The sequence below is a fragment of the Scyliorhinus torazame genome, chromosome 13 (assembly GCF_047496885.1).
Source record: "Scyliorhinus torazame isolate Kashiwa2021f chromosome 13, sScyTor2.1, whole genome shotgun sequence".
NCBI classification, from domain to species: domain Eukaryota; kingdom Metazoa; phylum Chordata; class Chondrichthyes; order Carcharhiniformes; family Scyliorhinidae; genus Scyliorhinus; species Scyliorhinus torazame.
In genome coordinates this window covers 185,477,598-185,499,824 of record NC_092719.1, presented here as the reverse complement: position 1 = coordinate 185,499,824, position 22,227 = coordinate 185,477,598, and the positions used below count along the sequence as shown (strand labels likewise).

Genomic DNA, 22,227 nt, shown 5'->3' with positions numbered 1-22,227 from the left:
ACCGCACTTTTGAGCAGCACGATGCACCACCAATGATACCATGGGTGGGCCTCATTGGAACCGGTCATCACTTCGGTCTCAGGCCTCTGCACTGGTGTCATCAACCATGACCTCAGCGGATATCCCTTGTCCCCCATGATCCAACCAATCATCCTGGGGTGATCCTCAAAGACACCAAGGATCTCCAAGTGCCCTAGGATGTCGCTGTCATGCACACTTCCAGGGTAGCGGGTACACACGTACATGATCCTCAGGCAGTTGTCACACGTGATCTAAACATTCAGGGAGTGAACCCCTTCCTGTTAATATAGGACACTCCCTGGTGCCCTGGTGCTCACAGGACAATATGCATGCCATCGATGATGGCCGTCTGGACCTGGGGCATCCTGGCGACAGTGACAAATCCGGCAACCCGGGCATCTTGATGGGCCTGGTCCAGGTCGAAGATGCCTGGGCATACCGAGCATCTGTCACCTCCCGGATGCACCTGTGGGCTGAAGATTGTGATATGTCATACAGGTCCCCGCTCGAGCGCGAGACCGGTGGCATTGAAATTTAGGGCTTCAGTGATGTTCACGGTCATCAGGTGTAGGTGTGCTCTTCCTCTATGGGGTGGCACAGGTGCCGCACTCTCCCTTTGTTGAGACGCACTCTTTTGTTTTCATTTTAAAAATAAATTTAGAGTACCCAATTCATTTTTTCCAATTAAAGGGCCATTTATCATGGCCAATCCACCTATTCTGCACATCTTTGTGTTGTGGGGGCGAAATGCACGCAAACGCGGGGAGAATGTGCAAACTCCACACGGCCAGTGACCCAGAGCCGGGATCGAACCTTGGACCTCGGTGCCGTGAGACTGCAGTGCTACCCACTGCGCCACCGTGCTGCCCCGAGAAGCACTCTTCAGCAGCATATGGTGTCTGTCAGCTCATGGAAGGACCAACAACTCCTGGAAGCCTTGGGCTGTTCCTGGCCTCCCCTTATGGTTCCCTGCTTAGCCTGATGGACGGCCGGGTCTTCAGCGTGTGCAGCGGCCCCGTCCACATGTGGTGACGCCTACAGCTTGCCACCCTTGACACTGTTTTTGGCACCTGCCTGCCTAGGCTGTGACAAGCACAGTGAGGGAGGCCTCAGCGGGATCCACACCAGCAAACATATTTGTATTTGGAAGGAATTGGAAGAGAGACACCGACAATCAGTTCGGGCTTCCATCCTTGGACTTTCAAATTCCCCAAGCCTCTTCCACTCTCACCATGACTGGCCCGCCTTCTCTCAGAGTACTACCCAGCGAGCCAGTTGTGCTGGCAAACCTCTCTCTGCATACTCACTCCCAGCCAGATCAGGAGCCCCTAGATCCCAAACCTCTGCCAGCAACATTAGGGAGATTGTGCTGCCCTCTGCTTATCCAGGCATCCTTTGGCTGTGAGAGGGTCCTCAGTGGTGAAGCCCTGTTCTTTAGTGTTTGATTTTTGGCAGCTGCCTCTATGGTGCTGACAATCCTAAAGTGCAGGCACATTGTTCATGCAGTACATCCAATCTACCAAACATCCTCTCAGACAGGGCACCTGTTCCTTCGAGGAAGCACTTGAGAGTTCAGTAGCATGAAGCGCTCTCACAACTAACTAGGCTAATATCCCCTTTGAAATAGCCTTCAGTTGTGATGCCAGAGGTCACTCACAGTCAAAGGGAGTGAAATTGACTTTCAGGAGATAAGCTGCAGCAGGTCTCTATCCTGGACGTTTTTGGTAGGACAGGCTGCAGTTGTGGTTGCCCCTGTTATAAGTTGAAGATGGCTTGGAGGCCTCACAGATGCAAAGCTCTTCACCCCCCCCCAGCCCAGGGGCGACCCCGACCTTGTCCCCTCCAGCCTCCTGAACAAAACCAATCGCCCTGTTGCCCCCCGCCGCTCCTCCCACAAACACTGGGTTAGTAGTTCCGGTGCCCTTGGGCTGCATGCTAATAAGCGGAATGGGGTACTCCCTTTCCGTCAGTGGCCATTGCGCTAGGTTCCCATTTTTGTAAAGGAGTACTAAACGACATCCGCGTGACGTCTCGCTGGGGAGTCGGCTGACTCTTGGGAGGCCACTAATGATCACTAATCACACAATCTCACTAATGAGATTGAAAATTCAAATTAGGGTTAATGACCTTCATGCCATTTTTAGGTGTGATCTGGAACTCACCATCGGGTGCGGGCCGGGAGAATTGCATAATGAATCGCACCCAGCACAAAACTCGATTTTGGTCTCCTGCGATTCACCTGGCATCCTGCATCAGCACCTGGTGCAACGCGGTGGTTGAAACACGCCCAAAGTTTGCAATAAACACTCAAAAATTTATTTTCTCTGATCTCTAGAATGGCTCTTGAGGGCTGCCCATGGTGGATACTGGATGATTTGGCACGGAGGGTGTAAGGCAAAAGGGTGGTGCTTAGGGACATGGGTTGGCACTAACTTGGCACAGGGGTTAGAAAGGACCACGGAAGAGTGTAGAGGAGCATGGTTTGTCATGGAGAATATGAGAGATCATGGGGGGGTGTGGATGGCATGAGTTGGCATGGATGAGGAATGGGGAGTGTAAGGGTTGAAGGCTGTTTTTAGTTTTATTGGGTTTTTTAAAGCTGGGACTAAGTCCCAGAGCACCAAGGCCAGCCTCTGCACCTGACAGCCATTCTGGCTACTTCCAAATTGTTTTCAGGGTCAGGAACAACTTCAGTTATCACCCATTCACCTCCCCCCCAAACTAAATTAAAATACGACTGTCTGGGTCACTTCCTCCTGAGACAGGAAAATTCCCGACTCTCCAAACCAGATTCAGGAGTGAAAATTCAACCATAGTTTTATTTTGCTGTTTAGCAAAGCATGCTAAATGTTTCAGAAGTCCCATTCACAAAACAAAATTACTGATTGACGAAATATCATGTTCAGGGAAATGCATTTACAAATTTAATCAGCTAAGTGAAAATGTCTCAATTTTCTACAGCCACTATCTGCCTGTATATCACTAAATAAAGAATTTGCAACTATAATAAGAATCTTTATTATTGTCACAAGTAAGCTTACATTAAAACTGCCATGAAGTTACTGTGAAAATCCCCTAGTCGCCACATTCCAGCACCTGTTCAGGTACACTGAGGGAGAATTCAGAATGTCCAATTCACCTAACAAGCTCTTCTTTTGGGACTTGTGGGAGGAAACCAGAGCACCCAGAGGAAACCCACGCAGACATGGGGAGAACATGCAGTCTCCGCACAGACAGTGACCCAAGCAGAAATCGAACTCACGGGACCCTGGCAAGCAACAGTGCTAACCACTGTGCTACCGTGCTGCCCATATCACAAACTCTAGATTCATACACTAAATGCCATACTTGAAAAAAAAATTCACCCTTTGTTAGTTACACAATCTTTATATTAGGGGCTGGTTTAGCACAGTGGGCTAAACAGCTGGCTTGTAATGCAGAACAACGCCAGCAGCGCGGGTTCAATTCCCGTACTGGCCTCCCCGAACAGGCACCGGAATGTGGCGACTAGGGGCTTTTCACAGTAACTTCATTGAAGCCTACTTGTGACAATAAGTGATTATTATTATTTTTAAAAAGCGAAAGACAGCCATTGAAATCAATAAAAAGGAAAATTGTGTGGCTTGCATAAAAGATGGCTGATCCAATGCGCTGCCAAAGTTGAAGGTTATCTTGACCGACAGTGAGTGCACAGCAATGTATAGTCACTATTGTGAAATATTTCAATCACCACATGGAGTCCGGAAGAGTAAAGCTGGTTTATTCAACATATATTGAGGGCACTGAACCCAAAGTCAATGGTCCACAGATACAAGTGATCACAGGCATTTTATAGAGTAAAAGACATGTGTATCTGTGTTGATTATCGCTCACTTATTTACATATAACCTTCCATTGTGCGTTTGTTATCACTTATTTATTGTTATCAGCTAAGATACTGTCCAGCACCCTTGTTTCCATTCAAAAACATTAACCAGTAAATCACATCACCAGCAAGTTTTGTTTTTTAGTTTCCAGTTAATTGTTTTTAAGCCTTTCTTTCCCCCAAATGATCCCCCCCAGGTGGCAGAGTAAACCAGCTGGGTTCCAAGCCATGATTCTATACATACCCCTTTTCAGTGGTCAGCTGCTTGGTGAGGTGGTCATATCGCAGTCCTACGCTATTTTACGCTGCACTTTATTGCTAGCCGATATATCCAAGCTGGAGCTGTCCTGATGAGCACTAATATGCTACATTGCCCCTATCTAAGCTGGCAAACTACACTCATCCTCCTCACGTGTACCCAATCTTTAAAGGTTTCTCTTTTACGCTCTTCAGAATTGTGGCCAGTGTCAGAGACGTAGAATCATAGAATTTACAGTGCAGAAGGAGGCCATTCGGCCCATCAAGTCTGCACCAGCCGTTGGAAAGAGCACCCTACTTAAGTCCATGCCTCCACCCTAGGCCCGTAAGCCAGTAACCGCACTTAACCTTTTTGCACACAAAGAGGCAATTTAGCATGGTCAATCCACCTAATCTGCACATCTTTGGACTGTGGGAGGAAACCGTAGCACCCGGAGGAAACCCACACAGACACGCGGAGAAAGTGCAAACTCCATACAGACAGTAACCTGAGGCCGGAATTGAACCCAGAACCCTGGAGCTGTGATGCAGCAGTGCTAACCACTGTGCCACCGTGCAGCCCATAATCCTCGGTCTCCTCAGGTTACACATGAGGCATGTCAGGTATAGCAACATTACCAACTAGGCCACTACCAAGCCATGGGGGATAATCCTTATCCATGGATGGATCTGCACATTGAGGCCCCAATTTCAGAGGTCCTCTAAGGAAGTGGTTGTATCCATTTGGTCTATATCTTCATCTGTGTCCTTTCTTTTCTATTGCAATGTGTAATAATCCCTCTGCACCTTCTCCAGTTCCCTCCATATTTCAGTCAGGTGTTCGGGTAGAGGGGGAATTTGGGAAGAGAACTGGTTAATGTATTGTATCAGGTTACCTTTGTATCTTCCATAACCTGTAAGCCATCTCCCGTTTGTGGATATCCACCAGTTCGATTCCCCCTCCACCTGGGCGGCGCCACCTGCGGGTGCAAACACACAGTGCGGCTCGTCAATGGAATAAGTGATTCCCATGGAGTTTATTCTCATCATGATGTGGTGGTACAATATCTCCCTGTGCTCAGATATGCAAAAAGGGTTAGTTCATATAGCCTTCACCGTACAATTAGCTGTTGTTTTAAAATCACACCCTGCCTTTTAAATCTTGTATATTAAATGTGGGGTGGGGGACACACTATTGTGGGGGAATCCTCACTACACCAGTCTCGGCTGGTTCTTATAATGTTTCTGTAATAACCAGGACGGGACATATGGGGCGGGATACTCCGACCCCCCCGCCGGGTCGGAGAATCCCCGGGGGGCGGCGTGAAACCCGCCCCACCGCCGGCTGCCGAATTCTCCGGCGCCGGTTTTCGGGTGTGGATCACACCGCGTCGGTCAGGAGCCGTTGGCAGCAGCCCCCCCCAACCATTCTCCGGGCCCTGATGGCCGAGCGTCCGCCCGTTTTCGGCCAGTCCCGCCGGCGTGAAATGGAGATGGTCCATCACGGCAGGACCTGGCATGTAGGCCGGCTAGGTGAGTCTTCGGGGGGGGTGCGGTTCGATCCGGCCCCAGGGGGGCCCCCACGGTGGCCTGGCCCGCGATCGGGGCCCACCGATCTGCGGGCGGGCCTGTGCCGTAGGGGCACTCTTTCCTTCCCCGCCGGCCTTAGTATGGCTCTGCCATGGCCGGCGCGGAGAACCCTCCTGCGCATGCGCAGGACCATGCCGGCCGGTCTGCGCCAACTTGCGTCGGCCCTTCGGCACCGGTTGGCGCGGCGCCAACCCCTCCAGCGCCAGCCTGGCCCCTGGAAGTGCGAAGGATTCCGCACCTTCCGGTCGGCTCGACGCCGGAGTGGTCCCCGCTGCTCTTGGCGCCGGGCCATCCGGCCAGTTGCGGGAGAATCCCGCCCATGGTGTGGGGATGATTGTTTTCCCCGTGCTTCTTGAGGACTACGAGCTCCCCCGTTAGGGTTGGAGTCACTTACCTATACTCTTGTAACTTTTATTTAATGTTATGAAAGCTTTGAAAAACAAATTAATTGGCGAGTGAGTCTTCTTTAATCTAATTTTACTTTGTTTTTCAGAAAAAAAATCTCTCTATATGTTATTACTTCATTTCTGTATTTCTCTTGTTCTTAATTTTCCAATTCTTCCCAGCTTATCATACTCTTGGAGCGAGCAGGAACTTTTGTGCACCATGAATCTGACATATATGGTGGTGCAGCTTTGAATCCATCCAGGTCTAGTGATGCAACCAGCTTCCATTGTGAAGGTTTAAAAGGACAGCTTCCTCCTCCTTCGAGTTACATGCCCTCAGAAGACATTGGTAAGTGCAGCACGGTGGCGCAGTGGGTTAGCCCTGATGTCTCACGGCGTCGAGGTCCCAGGTTCGCGGCTCTGGGTCACTGTCCATGTGGAGTTTGCACGTTCTCCCCCTGTCTGCGTGGGTTTCGCCCCCACAACCCAAAAGATGTGCAGGTTAGGTGGATTGGCAACTCTAAATTGCCCCTTAATTGTAAAAATGAATTGGGTACTCTTAAATTTTTAAGAAAAAAAAGAAGACATTGGTGACCATGGAGTTCCAGGTCAGGTTAGTGAGGGCTAGTCAGATCAGGTCAGACGGGAGGTTGGGTGGTGGGGGCTAGTCAGGTGTGGTCAGAAGGGAGTTGGGGAAGTCGGGTGATCAGGGAGGGTAGTCAGGGGTCCTGAAATGTCAGTTGTATAGTTTCCCGGGAGTTCATAGAATCCCTGCAATGCAGGAGGCCATTTGGCCCATCATGTCTGCACCAACCCTACATAAGAGCTACCTTCCCAGGCCCACACCCTATCCCCATAACCCATCTATTCTTTTGGAAACTTAGGGGAATTTAGCATGGCCAATTCACTGAGCCTGCACATCTTTGGACTGTGGGAGGAAACCGGAGTGCCTGGAGGAAACCCACGCAGACACAGGGAGATCATGCAAACTCCACACAATCATCCTTGGTCGGAATCGAACCCAGGTCCCTGGCGCGGTGAGGTAACAGTGGACCCCAGTGCAACCACTATACCATCGTGCCGTTCTATTTGAACGAGGATTTTCTGTCTAATATTCCTGGGTAACTATCCAAATAAGCAAGTTGGAACTTTTCGGACTCACTAACATGAACTACCCATCTGCAGTTCAAACTTCCTGGGCAATTATTTTTTTAATTTTTATAAATTTTTAGTGTCCAATTCATTTTTTCCATTTAAGGGGCAATTTAGCATGGCAAATCCACCTACCCCGCACATCTTTGGGTAGTGGGGGCGAAACCCACACAAACATGGGGAGAATGTGCAAACTCCACACAGACAGTGACCCAGAGCCGGGATCGAACCTGGGACCTCAGTGTCGTGAGGCAGCCACTGCGCCACTGTGCTGCCCTGGTTTTTTTTCCCAATTGAGGGGCATTTTAATGCGACCAATCCACCTACCCTGCACATCTTTTGGTTGTGGGGGTGAGATCCATGCAGGCACGGGGAGAATGTGCAAACTCCACACGGATATTGACCTGGGGCTGGGATTGAACCCAGGTCCTCAGCACCGTGAGACAGCAGTGCTAACCCTGCCCCATGTGCCGTCCCCAGTGTATGTCCAATCTCTGATTGAGACCAGATGATCTGGGCCCATACTTTGTAAAGACTTTAAACAAAACACTCAACAGGATGGTCCCCACTCTGCTGCCACCCAAGATTTATCTATGCTTTATGGGATCTTAAGGGTTCCTTCACTTCTCCTGGGACCAAACCAAGGTGTGCCACAGCTCTCAGGAATTCACTTTGATTCTCCTCAACATCCCTACTATTCTCCAATGTATGAAATTCCTTGGGTTTGTTGCATGAACATCCAGCTAGGTTACCCTCCAATTCTCCTTCAGCAACTCATGATTATGGACTCCTCAGCTCAAGCATGGGCCGCATTGCACTCTTGCTAAGAGACTCAACATCAGAAAACACCTGTGGTTTCTGGTAGCCCTCTATTCATGGTCTACAGTTCCTCTCTCTATCTCTCTGCTTGTCTCAATGCTGTTTCCAGGTTAATCCAAATTGTAACTGCCTGTATTTTTTGAGAGAACACAGGTAAGAACAGAATATAAAAAGAAACCTCCCTGTAATCTATCCCCGCAGCAAAGAGGCACCCTTGGGATGTCTCTGATAAAGATTCAAACCAATTAATTTTACCTTCAATAGAATCATATCATAGAATCATAGAATTTACAGTGCAGAAGGAGGCCATTCGGCCCATCGAGTCTGCACCGGCTCTTGGAAAGAGCACCCTACCCAAGCCCACCCCCCCACCCTATCCCCATAACCCAGTAACCCCACCCAATACTAAGGGCAATTTTGGACACTAAGGGCAATTTAGCATGGCCAATCCACCTAACCTGCACATCTTTGGGCTGTGGGAGGAAACCGGAGGACCCGGAGGAAACCCACGCACACAAGGGGAGAACGTGCAGACTCCGCACAGACAGTGACCCAAGCCGGGAATCGAACCTGGGACACTGGAGCGGTGAAGCAATTGTGCTAACCACTATGCTACCGTGCTGCCCTTTTTTCCCCAAAAACAAATAATGAAATAATGAAATAACATCCGTTTGATTCTGGGATCCACATGAATAATTTGTATATCTTAGATGGACAACTGCAATCTTACCAGACTCGCTAGCTCCATAACAAAATGAATAGACGGCAACCTGTTGTTTATCGTTTTCACACATCTAACTTTTAAGTGTACGAAGGCCATCCTTTAAATTGTAATTGCCTTAGGGATTTTTTCCGGCGTCCCAAAACCAGGCAATTTTATTTATTTTGCATTTCATATCATAGAGAATGAGAGATTAACTAAATGTTGAATTCCTAAAACATATGAATCATAAAATCAGAAATTTGTTACAAGAATCAGCATGCACCACTTACTTCCCACAACCCCCTTCAATACAACTCTACCCTGTGCCTTTCTACTTTCAAAGACCAAAGAATTTCCATAATAAAAACAGGAAAAACCCAGGAGGTCTGACAGCATCTGTAGAGAAAGAAACAGAGTTAATGTTTTTAGCCTGTGCGATTCTCCTTTAGAACTGAAGAGAGTTGGAAATGTGATTAGTTTTAGGCTGTTGAAGAGTGTGGGGGGAAGGGGGGGGGAGAGTGTGACAGGTGTAACAAAATAGGTCAAGTATAGGCTGGAGTTCAAGAGATTAAGTGACAAAGATGTCATGGATACAAGACAGAGGGAGTGGTAATGATGATATTAAGTCTAAAGCAGGTATTAATAGCGGCATATTAATAGCAGCACAGTAGCCTTGTGGATAGCACAATTGCTTCACAGCTCCAGGGTCCCAGGTTCGATTCCAGCTTGGGTCACTGTCTGTGCGGAGTCGACATGTTCTCCCCGTGTCTGCATGGGTTTTCTCCGGGTGCTCTGGCTTCCTCCCACAAGTTCCGCATGACGTGCTTGTTAGGTGAATTGGACATTCTGAATTCTCCCTCAGTGTACCCGAACAGGCGCCGGAGTGTGTCGACTAGGGGATTTTCACAGCAAGTTAATTGCAGTGTAATGTAAGCCTACTTGTGGCACTAATAAGGATTAATTATTCTGTTGTATGTTCTCTTTGCTGTCTCTGCCCCAACTCCTTGTAATGCTGCAGCCCAAGAAGAACTATAACACTCAGGACTAGGAGCAAGTTGTGACTGCAAGGGATCTGAGCACACCATCAAAGCCATGTGCAGCACTACTTCCTCCTTAGATAGAGTGGTGAGGTCAAAATGACAGTGCAATCAAATTGTTGGCATGCTGGAGTTATGGATTCTGTGTACGTTTCTGCCTATTCTACATATATTTGGTGTGCCCTGCTAATGCCCTCACCAGATGCCTTTCATACAGGCCACCCAGAAATGTGCATGGACAGCACAGATGCCATTTGACACCAAAACGGCTCCCATAGAGTTCAATAGTGCAGCGCTGTGTCTTTTAGGTGGTGGAAAGGTTCTGGGAGTCAGGAGGTGAATCACTCGCTGCAGCGTATCCACTTCTGATCTGACCTTGCAGATGTGGCTAAACTAAATACATTCTGGCCAATGGTAATGCCCAGAATGATGGTGGGAGATTTGATGACAACCCTCTTCTGTTGAAGATGGTCTTGGCCTGGCATTTAAATAAGTTTTACAAAAGGGTATTTGATAAATTTAAATTTGATTTAGTTGAGTTTTTTTTGTTCCTTATAAATTTAGTGTACCCAATCCATTATTTCCAATTAAGGGGCAATTTAGCGTGGCCAATCCACCTACCCTGCACATCTTTGGGTTGTGGGGGAAAATCCACGCAATCACAGGGAGAATGTGCAAACTCCACAGGATTGAATCTGGGACCTCGGCGCCGTGAGGCAACAGATTTAGTTGAGTTTAACAGAGGTATAAACATCAAAGACTCAGACACTGATTGAGCAAATCATACCAAAGTTTATTGAACATAAAGTAGAACAATACACTTGTCATCTAACCGAAGGGTCATCAATTAACTCATAAAAAGAAAACATACTCGATCACAGTGCTCACAGGAAACTTCCTTTGTCCCCGATGAAATTAATTATCTCTATTCTTCGCATCGACAGCTATCTGCTGCTGCCTCCAATGGCAACTTTGCTATCTGGGATCCACGCTGACAGGCGTTCAACTCTGTCCCTGATCCCAGTGTGGCACGCATGATCTCTGCGCTGTCAGGAATGTCACCTCTTTCCCAAAAGATTTAAACTGGTTTCCCATCACTTGGTTTACATAACAAAATGGTTCCAGTAACTCCAAGTTATATCTGAAAAAAAAGTATTGTCACCCACTTTAGCCCACATTGCTGGAAATGGCTAATTGGTTGTTGTGAGGAATAATTTAATTGGTTTAAGCCAATTGCCTTAAACTTAAGGCAATGGTTTGCTTCAAGGTGTATCCCCTATTTTAAGGCTTACAGGCAACTCATTGATCAAACTAAGTCAAAGTCAGTGTGTCCTTGATACGAGTGTCCCATGGATAATTCAGATTCTTTTTATGTTCTCCAGACTGTGACAGCATTTTTAATCCTTACACAGAAGTGGAAAAAGAAAATTATAGAAATCCAACTAATTTATTAATTAATTGAGGTACTCCCTTCTATTAACATCATCTGTTGCTACTACTTCATGGTACTATATTAAGTTTACTTGTTGTAAAAAAGGTTACTAGCATCAATGTGAATGACTTCATTAGTAGAAAATGGTCAAGTTTAGGAGGCACACTAAATCCTTCTAAAATAAAATCTGAAATCTAGGCCAGCTAGCACTTGCGAGGTGAGAGTGTTACTTGCCACTTATCAACCCTACCCTGAATGTTGTCCGGGCCTTGTATACAGGAACAGACTGCTTCACTATCTGAGAAATTGTGAATGAAACTGAACACTTGCAGCACCTGTGACCTTATGATGGAGGGAAGGTGATTGGTGAAGCAGCTCAAGATGGCTGGGCCTGGAACACTGACTTAAGGAATTCTTGCGGCAAACACAGGAATAGGAGTAGGCCATTTAGCCCCTTGAGCCTGTTGCTCCATTCATTGAGAATATGGCTGATCTGAGACCTAACTACATACCTACCATTGTCCCATATCCCTTAATACAAAAATGTATAAATCTCAAGAATTAAAAGTAACAATTGATTAAGATAGCAAGTTCCAAGCTTTTATCATATTTTATGTGTAAAAATAATTCCCAATTTCACCCCTGAATGATCTTGTTCTAATTTTTAAACAATGCTCTCTTATCCCAGGCTGGTCAACTAATAAAAGTAGGTTATTTCTATTTATTTTATTGGTTCACTTCCATAATTCAATCAAATTGTTTGCATCTATTGAAATTCATTTACCACAGTTCTTCTCATTCACTTAATATATCGACACCTCCCTGTAATTTTCTGCTTTTCTACCGAGACTGCTTAAAATGCTGCCTATCTTTGTATCATGAAGCAGTCTGTTACACATTGTGCATGTGGCTTTCTATCCAATTATCTAAGTTATTAAATGGTGAATTATTAAGGCCCCAAAACAGACCACCAGTCACATCTAGCCAATTAGAGTATATGCCCATTATTGTTACTGTCTCCTCACCCAATTTCCTAACAAGGCCAACAATTTACCTTCACTTCCATAAGCTTTGACTTGAGCTAACAGACACTTATGAGGAACTTAATTAAAGGCTCTGTAAGTCTGAGAGACATGGTGGCCACGGTGTGAGTAGTCGCACATTTGGTGGCTCCCACTCATGGTGGTTTTTTTCGGACCTTTTCCCTGGTTAACGGGTGGATGTGAGGAGGATAAAATGTGCTAGTAGAAGAGAGTGGCCAACTGGTGCATGGAGCTGAGGACCAGGAGCGATCGCAAAAGAGGGGAACAGATTGCAAAAGCTGGTGCGGCATCTGCGACACACGTGGAGATGGATCTTGAGCTGGGCCAGGTAGCCCAGACGTTGCACCTGTGAGGGCAGTGAACTTCGAGTATACCAGGACCTGGGTGCAGAGCTGGCCAAGAAGAGAGTGAACTTCAATAAGGCCAAGGCGGCCCTCTTCAAGGGGGTGAACTTCAGGATGCTGTACCCGGCACATTTGTGGGTGACCTATGGAGGCCGGGAACAATACTTCGGGACATCGGAGGAGGCGATGGAGTTTATCAAAGGCAATGGACTGGCAGGAGAAGGAGAACATTGAACTTTGCTGGAGATGCTTTGACGCTGTGTTTAATCTGTGTTTGGGGCCATTGTTTTGCTTCAGGTTTGTTGCTGTTCTTTGTTGGAAGGAGGGGGGTTGTTCTCTTTGATTGGGCTTGGGGGGAGTGCTGATTTTGTTTGCACTATTGGGTTGGTTGGACGGGGAGGGGAGATCAATCAGTGGGGGATAGGATGGTAGGTGCCATGGGCAGGGGCTGCCAAGCTAGCTGGGCGGGCTAGTTCACAGAAGCGCAGTGGGAGGTGAGCAGAAGGTTGGGGGGTGGGGTAGGGTAGGGGTTGTTTTGGAGACTTGGCGGGGAGTGGGGGGAGCATACTGCTGACAGGGGTAAGGCTTCTAAAAGGTAATAGGAGGAGGATCGATAACGGTGGGCGCCCGAGGACAGGCCTGAGGAGGTGTCGGACGTGAGATGGAGGCTGGCACAAGAGGGGCTATGGTTGATCAGCGGGGGAAGAGGGGTAGGGACCCCCGACCAGGCTGATCATGTGGAACGTGCAAGGGTTGAATGGGCCGGTCAAGAGGGCCTGTGTGCTCGCACATTTAAAAAGATTGAAGGCGACTTCCGGTTGCGGCTATGCCTAGGTAGGTCGCACGTTCGGCAGCTCCTGCCGGGAACGGACTTTTGGGCTCTTCAGAGGGGCCCCAAATGTAATTGTTCGACGGCTTCCAGTGTGGGAAGGTGACAGCAAGGTCCCCCCGACATTATATGGATTGGACCAGGAGTGGAGCGGCTAAAAAAGTGATCCTGGTGCAGCGAAAAGTGCGAGGGAGGAAAAGCAAGATGGTGGCGGGTGGAGACCAAGCAGCGTGGGCGCAGTGGTCGAAGGAGCAGCAGGAGTTTCTTAAACGCTGCTTTGAGGAGCTGGGGCGAGACTCTCCGACCCCCCGCCGGGTCGGAGAATCGCCGGGGGCTGGCGTGAATCCCGCCCCCGCCAGTTGCCGAATTCTCCGGCACCAGATATTCTCCGGGGGTGGAAATCGCGGCGCGCCGGTTGGCGGGCCCCCCCCCCCGCGATTCTCCGGCCCATCCCGCCGCTAAAATGCCTGTCCCGCCGGCGTAGATTATACCACCTACCTTAGCGGCGGGACAAGGCGGCACGGGTGGGCTCCGGGGTCCTGGGGGGGGGGCGCGGGGCGATCTGGCCCCGAGGGGTGCCCCCACGGTGGCCTGGCCCGCAATCGGGGCCCACCGATCCGCGGGCGGGCCTGTGCCGTGGGGGCACTCTTTCCCTTCCGCCTTCGCCACGGTCTCCATCATGGCGGAGGTGGAAGAGACTCCCTCCACTGCGCATGCGCGGGAATGCCGTCAGCGGCCGCTAACGCTCCCGCGCATGCGCCGCCCGGAGATGTCATTTCCGCGCCAGCCGGCGGGGCACCAAAGGCCTTTTCCGCCAGCTGGCGGGGCGGAAATTCGTCCGGCGCGGGCCTAGCCCCTTAAGGTTGGGGCTCGGCCCCCAAAGATGCGGAGCATTCCGCACCTTTGGGGCGGCGCGATGCCCGACTGATTTGCACCATTTTGGGCGCCAGTCGGCGGACATCGCGTCGATACCGGAGAATTTCACCCCTGAAGACAGAAATGCTGGCACCAATGAAGGCGGCGATTGAGAAGTTTGTGGAGACCCAGAAGGCCCAAGGGGCAGCGATCCGGGAGGTGCGGCAAAAAGCTTTGGAGAACGAGGACAAGATCTTGGGCCTGGCGGTGAAGGTGAAGGTGGAGGCGCACGAGGCGCTGCACAAGAGGTGGGTGGAAAAATTTAAGGACCTGGAAAATAGGTCGTGGAGGAAGAATCTTCGGATTCTGGGTCTCCCTGAAGGAGTGGAAGGGCCCGATGCCGGGGCATATATGAGCACGATGCTCAATTCGCTGATGGGCGCGAGAGCTTTCCCGAGGCCCCTGAAGCTGGATGGGGCTATTCGGGTCCTGGCAAGGAGACCCAAAGCCAACGAGCCGCCAAGGGCTGTAGTGGTGAGGTTCCACCACCTTATGGACAGAGAGTGTGTCCTGAGATGGGCCAAAAAAGAGCGGAGCAGCACGTGGGAGAACACGGAGATCTGAATTTATCAGGACTGGAGTGCGGAGGTGACTAAGAACTGGGCTGGTTTCAACCGGGCTAAGGCGGTGCTCCATCGGAAGGGGTTGAAGTTTGGGATGCTGCAGCCAGCGTGATTGTGGGTCATGTTCCAAGATCGGCACCGCTATTTTGAAACGCCTGATGAGGCATGGAACGTTATACAGACTGAAAAGTTGGACTCAAATTGAGGGTTTGTCGTGGGGGGATGTTTACTGAAAAAATGAAAATCGCTTATTGTCACAAGTAAGCTTCAATGAAGTTACTGTGAAAAGCCCCTAGTCGCCACATTCCGGCGCCTGTTCGGGGAGGCTGGTATGGGAATTGAACCGTGCTGCTGGCCTGCTTTAAAAGCCAGCGATTTAGCCCAGTGTGCTAAACCAGCCCCATGGTGTTTACCATGTTTGGGGAATGTTCTTTTTGTTTGAGTGCTGGGTGGGGATGGGTGAATGGATTTGATGTGGGGGTTGTGGGTGAGTGTGGGCGTCGGGTGTTGGAGGGTAAGGGCCCCTCGGAGGAAAAGGGGGGGTGGAGGCCCGGGGATGGAGAGTTGGGGTAAAGCCACGAAAAGGAGCTGCGCCAGAGGATGCGGGGCCGGCTCAGGAAACCGCGGGCTTTTTCCCGCGTTAGGGAAGGATGTGGGCGGGGCCGGGGGGAAGGGCGGTGCTGGAGAGGAGCGCACACTGACTGCCAAGGGGTGGGGGGATTCTCACACTGGGGGGTCGATGGAATGGCGGGAGAGGTCGGGGTCAGCAGGAGTCAGCTGACTTATGGGAGTGTCATGGGGGGAGCAAATTGGCTAGATGAGGATCTAGCGGGGGGCGAACTGGGTTGCTGCTGCATTGGCCAAAAGGGAGCTGGAAGTAGGAGAGGTAGTCGGGGCGGGGGTCCGCCGCCTGAGGGACTGGAGGGTGCCGGAGGCGCGGGCACGTGTATGGCCTAGAAAAGGAGATGGCTAGTCGGCAAGGGGAGGGGGGGGGGGGGCGAGTAGCCCCCCGATCCAGCTGATAACTTGGAATGTGAGGGGCCTGAACGGGCCGGTCAAGAGTGCCCAGGTGTTCGCGCACTTAAAGGGACTGAAGGCAGACGTGGTTATGCTCCAGGAGACACATCTGAAGGTGGCAGATCAGGTTAGGCTGAGAAAGGGATGGGTAGGGCAGGTCTTTCATTCAGGGCTGGATGCGAAGAAGAGAGGGGTTGCAATACTGGTGGGGAAAGGATGTCGTTCGAGGCACTGAATATTGTAGTGGATAATGGAGGTCGATATGTGATGGTGAGTGGTAGGTTGCAGGGGGTGCGGGTGGTACTGGTGAATATATATGCCCCGAATTGGGATGATGCCAAATTTATGAAACGCATGCTGGGTCGGATTCCGGATCTGGAGGTAGGAAGCTTGAAAATGGGGGGGGACTTCAACACGGTGCTGGACCCAGCACTGGACCGTTCTAGGTCCAGGACGGGTAAGAGGCCGGCTGCGGCCAAAGTGCTCAGGGGGTTTATGGACCAGATGGGGGGAGTGGATCCATGGAGGTTTGCCAGGCCGCTGGCCAGGGAATTTTCCTTCTTTTCCCACGTCCATAGGGCCTACTCCCGGATAGATTTGAGTAGGGCGTTAATCCCGAAAGCGGAGGGAACGGAATATTCGGCCATAGCCATCTCAGACCACGCCGCGCATTGGGTGGAGCTGGAGTTGGGGGAGGAGAGGGACCAGCGCCCGCTGTGGCGCCTCGATGTGGGACTGATGGCGGATGGGGAGGTGTGCGGACGGGTGTGGGGGTGTATTGAAAGCTATTTGGAGGCCAACGACAACGGGGAGGTGCAGGTGGGGGTAGTCTGGGAGGCGTTGAAGGCGGTGGTCAGGAAACAGCTAATCTCCATTAGGGCCCACAGGGAGAAGAGAGAGGGGAGGGAGAGGGAGAGGTTGGTGGGGGAGATTCCAAGGGCAGACAGGAGGTATGCAGAGGCCCCCGAAGAGGGGCTACTTAGGGAGCGACGGAACCTCCAGACGGAATTCGACCTGTTGACCACATGGAAAGCAGAGGCACAGTGGAGGAAAGCGCAGGGGGCGACGTATGAGTCTGGGGAGAAGACGAGTCGGATGCTGGCACATCAGCTTCGTAAAAGGGAGGCAGCGAGGGAGATTGGTGGAGTTAAGGATAGAGGGGGGAATATGGCGCGGAGTGCGGTGAGAATAAACAAGGTATTTGGGGACTTCTACGGGGATCTGTACAGGTCTGAGCCCCCAGCGGGGGAGGAGGGGATGTGACGATTCCCAGATCAGCTGAGGTTTCCGAGGGTGGAGGAGGAGGAGGTGGCTGGTTTGGGGGCGCCGATTGGGCTGGAGGAGCTGGTTAAAGGATTGCGGAGCATGCAGGCGGGGAAGGATCCGGGGCCGGATGCGTTCCCGGTTGAATCCTACAGGAAATACTGGACCTGCTGGGCCCGTTGCTAGTGAGGACTTTTAACAAGGTGAGGGAGGGGGGACCTTGCCCCCGACAATGTCCAGGGCGCTGATTTCTTTGATCCTGAAGCGGGACAAGGATCCATTGCAATGTGGGTCGTATAGACTGATCTCGCTCCTCAATGTTGACGCTAAGTTGCTGGCGAAGGTGCTGGCTACGAGAATTGAGGACTGTGTCCCGGGGGTGATTCATGAGGACCAGATGGGATTTGTGAAGGGTAGGCAGCTAAACACAAATGTGCGGAGGCTCCTCAATGTGATTATGATGCCCTCGGTGGAGGGGGAAGCGGAGGTAGTGGCACCTATGGACGCGGAGAAGGCCTTTGATCGGGTGGAGTGGGAGTATCTTTGGGAAGTGTTGCGGAGGTTTGGGTTCGGGGAGGGGTTCATTAGTTGGGTCAGGCTGCTATATAGAGCCCCAATGGCGAGTGTAGCTACGAACCGGCGGAGGTCGGAGTACTTTTGGCTGTACCGGGGGACGAGGCAGGGGTGCCCCTTATCCCCCTTGTTGTTTGCACTGTCAATTGAGCCGTTGGCCATGGCACAGAGGGAGTCCAGGAAATGGAGGGGACTGGTCCAGGGGGGGGAGGAACACCGGGTGTCGTTCGTTATATGCCGACGACCTGTTGTTGTATGTGGCGGATCCAGTGGAGGGGATGGCGGAGGTCATGCGGATCCTTAGGGAGTTTGGGGACTTTTCGGGGTATAAACTCAACGTGGGGAAGAGTGAGCTCTTTGTGGTGCATTCAGGGGACCAGGGAAGGTAGGATAGACGAGCTACTGCTGAAGAGGGCGGAAAGGAGCTTTCGGTACCTAGGGATAGGAATTGGGGGGCCCTGCACAAGCTCAATTTGACGCGGTTGGTGGAGCAGATGGAGGAGGATTTTAAAAGATGGGATATGTTGCCACTCTCACTGGCGGGTAGGGTGCAGTCAGTTAAAATGACGGTCCTCCTGAGGTTTCTCTTTGTATTTCAGTGCCTTCCCATTCTGATCCCCAAGGTCTTTTTCAAACGGGTAAGCAGGAGCATCATGGGATTTGTGTGGGCGAATAAGACCCCGAGGGTGAAGAGAGTGTTTCTGCAGCGTAGCAGGGACAGGGGGGGGGCTGGCGCTGCCGAATTTTTGTTGTTTTTATTGGGCAGCCAATGTGGCGATGATTCGTAAGTGGGTAATGGAGGGAGAAGGGGCGGCGTGGAAGAGGCTAGAGATGGCGTCCTGTGTGGGCACGAGCCTGAGGGCGCTGGTGACAGCACCGCCGCTGCTCTCGCCGACAAGGTACACACGAGTCCGGTGGTGGCGGCGACGCTGAAGATCTTGGGGCAGTGGAGGCGACACAGGGGCGAGGTGGGAGCCTCGGTTTGGTCCCCGATTCGGGAGAATCATCGGTTTGTCCCGGGAAGGATGGATGGGGGGTTTCGGAGCTGGCATCGGGCAGGGATTAGAAGAATGGGGGACCTGTTCATCGATGGGACGTTTGCGAGCCTAGGGGCGCTGGAGGAGAAATTTGGGCTACCCCCGGGAAACGCTTTCAGGTACATGCAAGTGAGGGTGTTTGTGAGGCGGCAGGTGAGGGAATTCCCGCTGCTTCCGGCACGTGGGATTCAGGACAGGGTGATTTCGGGTGTGTGGGTTGGAGAAGGCAAGGTTTCGGCGATTTACCAGGAGCTGAAGAAAGGAGGAGGCCTCGGTGGAGGAGTTAAAGGGCAAGTGGGAGGAGGAGTTTGGGGAGGAGATAGATGAGGGTCTGTGGGCTGATGCCCTGAATAGGGTTAATTCTTCCTCCTCTTGCGCCAGGCTCAGCCTAATACAGTTCAAAGTTACTCACAGAGCGTATATGACAGGGGCGTGGTTGAGTAGGTTCTTTGGGGTGGAGGACAGATGTGGTAGGTGCTCGGGGAGCCCGGCAAATCACGTCCATATGTTCTGGTCGTGCCCGGCGTTAGATGGGTTTTGGAGGGGTTTTGCGAGGACTATGTCCAAGGTGGTGAACGCCTGGGTCAAGCCGAGCTGGGGATTGCCATTATTTGGGGTATCGGACGAGCCGGGAGTGCAGGAGGCGAAAGAGACCGGTATTTTGGCCTTTGCGTCCCTGGTAGGTTGGCGGAGGATTTTGCTACAATGGAAAGATGCGAAGCCCCCTAATGTGGAAGCTTGGATCAATGAGATGGCAGGGTTCATCAAGCTGGAGAGGATAAAGTTTGCCTTGCGAGAGTCTGTGCAAGGGTTCCTCAGGCGGTGGCAACCGTTCCTAGACGATCTTGCGGAGCGTTAGGAGGTCAGCAGCAGCAGCCTAAGGGCGGGGGGGGGGGGGGGGGGGGTTCTCTTGGTGTGGTGTTTGGGTGAAGGTGTTTTTTTTCTCCCTATTTGTGTTTTTAAATGTTATATGGGGGGTTATTGTATATGGGGGAAATCCAATGTATAATTTCTGATTGTTGTGTTCTTGTTTCTTTCTTTTTGTTGGGGATGGGGGGGGTTTGTTGAAAAATTTGAATAAATATATATTTTTTAAAAGATTGAAGGCGGATGTGGCTATGCTACAGGAGACTCACCTGAGGTGGGGGACCAGACTAGACTGAAGGAATGGGTAGGTCAAGTATTTCACTCGGGTTTGGATTCTAAACGAAGGGGGTGACAATTTTGATTAATAAGCGGGTGGCCTTTGAAGTGGGAAACATAGTGGCGGACTCTGGGAGGAAGTATGTTATGGTGATTGGGAAACGGGAGGGGATGCCGGAGGTATTAGTGAACATTTATGCTCCGAACTGAGACAACGTTGAATTTATGAGGTGGGTGCTGGGGAGGATCCCCGACCTGGACTCCCATCGGTTAATTATGGGGCGGGGGTGGGATTTTAATGCGGTTCTAGATCTGATACTGGACCGGTCGTGCTCGAGTTCGGAGAGGGTGTCGGCAACACTAAAGGAGCTAAGGGGGTTCATGGAGCACATGGGGGGCAAATCGGTGGAGATTTGGGAGACCAAGGGTGAAAGAATTCTTATTCTTCCCCATGGGCACAAGATGAACCCCATAATGGACTTTTTTGTGTTCGATAAGACGTTGCTGGCGGGGGTGGTTGATGTCAAGTACTCGGCAATAGTGGTGTTGGATCATGCCCCGCACTGGGTGGTCCTATGGGTGAGCAAAGGGAGGGCCCAGTGCCTGCAATGGAGGCTGGGCGTAGGACTGTTGGTGGAGGAAGAGGTGTGTGAGTGGGTGAGGAAGGCCATCCGGGGATATGTGGAGATTAATGATGCGGGGGAGATCTCGGCAGGTACGGTATGGGAGGCACTAAAGGCAGTGGGGAGTTTATTTTGATTCATGCGGAGATAGAAAGGATAGTGGAAGAAATCCTGCAGGTCACGTAATGATGGCAAGTTTCCTCCCCGAAAAAGGGTCATTATGAACCGGGTGGATTTCACAACAATCTGGTGGTTACATGACTGCCACTACTGATACCAGCATTTTGTCCAATTCCAGACCTATTTAATTAACTGAATTTAAATTCTTTCATGGTGGGATTTAGAACTCACACCTTCAGATTATTTTCCGGGTCTCTATAGATTACTAATCAATTTATTTTCCCATTATGTTACCATCCCCATTCTCATACTTTACATCAGTCCTTAAAACCTATTTTGACATGTTTTTTTAATCTCCTTCTTGACTGATTATTTTCCTGTGAAGTGCCTCTCAACGTTTTACTACATTAAAGGTACTATATCAATGTCAGCTGTTGTTGGAATGCTTCCAAAGAAATGCATTATAAGTACCAGTTTAAGATTTGCAGTTTTATGAAAACTTTAGATCTCAGAACTTAACTTTTACACCAGTGTAGATAATGCATTTAATAGCAGAAAACTAGATGGAGACAATGCAAGATTTCATGTGAACCAGACAAACAGATCTGTAGTTAGCTAAAGCCAGATTGTTGGACAGCAACCAAATAAATTTGATTTGCATTCTGAATTATGTCATATTTTGTCGGTCCTAAATTGAAGCAAGTCACATACAGGATAGTGAAAATCTCGAGTCAGAAGGGGCAGTGTAGATGAATTGCTAATCTTTAACACTGCAGTAGTGGAAGATATCAAAACGAAGTAATGTTAGGATGGTGTACTTTACCAAAAGCCCACTGATATGTCCATACATTTTACCAACCTTCACTAAAAGAAACATGTAACAGTAAAAACTCCTAAACTGAGCAATTTTCCATTATGTCCCGAAAATGCGGTCTATTTTCCTAATCAATTGTCAATAATAATATAAAATGGAAGCATATTTCAAAAGGGATAGACTTCAAATGCAAGCTGAATATCATCAGCGGTCCTGGTGCAACGATGCCCCGTCCTCTAACCCCATATCTCCTTTCTTCCCACCCCTCCACCAAAAAAAAGCCCCGGCCTTGAGAGTATTGCGGAAATTGGGCGTGGTGGATTGGGAAAATCTGGGCTCAGTTCCATGTGGATTTGTCACTCAGTCAGAAACTACAAGTCCCAGCAGACCATACACATAATAATTTGAGTTAATTTAGAGATAAGCACAAAGTAACGTGCTTATAATTCCGACGTGCAATCGGTTGGATTTCTCGCTTAAAAGAAGAAAAAAGAACAACGACACCGCTGCCAGAATCATCAAAGGAGCAAAACGCACCTGAAAAAGGACTTGAAAAGCAGCCAGGCCGCAGCACTGCGCAACTGCGGAGAATGTGACGTCTGATTGGTCCGGCGGCGGAGGGCGGGACTTGGTGAGGAGGAGTGGCAGTCAAGGCGCCCAATCAGAAGGAGGAACTTCGGCGATTGGGCTGACCTGATTGG

The 22,227-nt window shown here is 50.3% G+C and overlaps 1 long non-coding RNA gene across 2 annotated transcripts; it reads right to left on the bottom strand.

Annotated features, from left to right (window-relative positions):
• Positions 1-3,760: 3,760 nt before the first annotated feature.
• Positions 3,761-22,184, bottom strand: LOC140388427 (uncharacterized). Of its 2 annotated transcripts, none has more exons than XR_011934184.1 (2): positions 22,064-22,184; positions 3,761-5,103 (listed from the first exon to the last, which is right to left on the bottom strand). It is a non-coding gene; the product is annotated as an uncharacterized lncRNA (long non-coding RNA). The 2 variants fall into 2 exon arrangements; XR_011934185.1 differs by lacking the exon at positions 22,064-22,184 and adding an exon at positions 9,064-9,116.
• Between the last annotated feature and the right edge of the window lie 43 nt (positions 22,185-22,227).